Source organism: Octodon degus, unplaced genomic scaffold (assembly GCF_000260255.1).
Source record: "Octodon degus isolate 3935 unplaced genomic scaffold, OctDeg1.0 scaffold00322, whole genome shotgun sequence".
NCBI classification, from domain to species: Eukaryota; Metazoa; Chordata; class Mammalia; order Rodentia; family Octodontidae; genus Octodon; species Octodon degus.
Window position 1 is genome coordinate 1,029,353 of NW_004524898.1, and position 1,452 is coordinate 1,030,804.

Consider the following 1,452-nt stretch of genomic DNA (forward strand, 5'->3'; position numbering starts at 1 on the left):
GCATGTGGTGCTGGGGGATTGAACCGTGGTCCCTGTGCTTTGCTAAGCTTGTTCTAAGTAGATGCTTTAGACCACTGAGCCATCTCACCAGCCCTTGACCAATATTTTAACAATTGCATAATGAATTTATCTGTGTACCGGGTAGCAGGCAGAATGAGTGGGTTCTGAAGGTGATGGTCGGGGGTCACAGTCGCTTATCAGCTGGAACTGCCTGTACAACCAGGTGGAATTGGCCAGTTGTCTGGGAACAGTGTCCAGAACAGCAAACCATGAGTCATTTCATGGGGTCAGCAATGGATGGTGGAGAATGTCAGTTCGGAGTCCTTTGGGGAGCTAGGAGCAGGAGGAGCTAAGGGGGCCAAGAGGGGGTGCTGTAGCATGGTAGTTTACGGCCTTGATAAATTTCTTGATCCAGGTGGGTGGATCCTGGATGAGGTCAACCCAAACTTACATGTAGATGATCTGATCTGGATGGACAGGCGGGTCAAAAATGACTCGGTGAAGGCCTGAGCTGTGGAGAGAACAAAAGTGCCCTCGGGAGGCCAAAAGACACTAAAGGAGGGCTATTCAAGTTCGCAAAAAATCCACAATTTGCCAGAAAACATAGGTTCTTTGAATCTCTTTGGCTCGTTCTCTGAAATCTTTAAAATAGTAAGGACCAAGGTTAGGGGTGTTAGTGACACAGAAGACATTTGTCCCATGATAGTCAGGGATGGACAAAGAAAGACAGACAAACACAAATAGACCAAACAAAACCAAAGACAAATAACAATAGCCCAAATAAAATCTCAAAGATAAAACAGACAAGCCCAAACAGAATCTCAAAGAGACAACAGACCAGCCCAAGCAGAATCTCAAAGAGACAACAGATTGGAGGGCATCCTCTCCCCAGACTAGAGGGCATCCCCTCCACAGATCGGCCAGCTGCTGAAACAAATGTGTGCACCAACCCCAATAAAGGCCTGTTATCTTACTACATTGGCACCTTGAGATGTTGAACAAGAGAGTTGAGTTCCCGTGGGGATCCTGGACAAGCCCCCAAATGTTGTAACTCAAAAATGAAGCAGGCTCAAAAGTTTAAAAAGTGCTTTATTTTAGCTGGTACCCAGTGGCAACACCCGGCACAAAGTGCCTAAGTGCGTGCCAAAGTGGGGGAGCGTGGGGTTTATAAAGCTTAAAACCGCAAAGCAGGTGGGGGAAACAACTCTGGAACCTCAAAAAGTCATGGCGTCTGTTGAGACTAAATATGGTTATAGGTCTGGAGAGAGCTTGGGAAACAAGTCACGTTGGAACTCAAGGGTGGAATGGGGGGGCTGGAGGGATGGCTCGGTGGTCTGGGGCACCTACTTAGAACAAGCTTGGCAGAGCATCGGGGACCGCGGTTCAATCCCCCAGCACCACATGCCAGCCAGCCCCGCCCCCTGGTGGGCTGAGCTGGCCACACACACACAC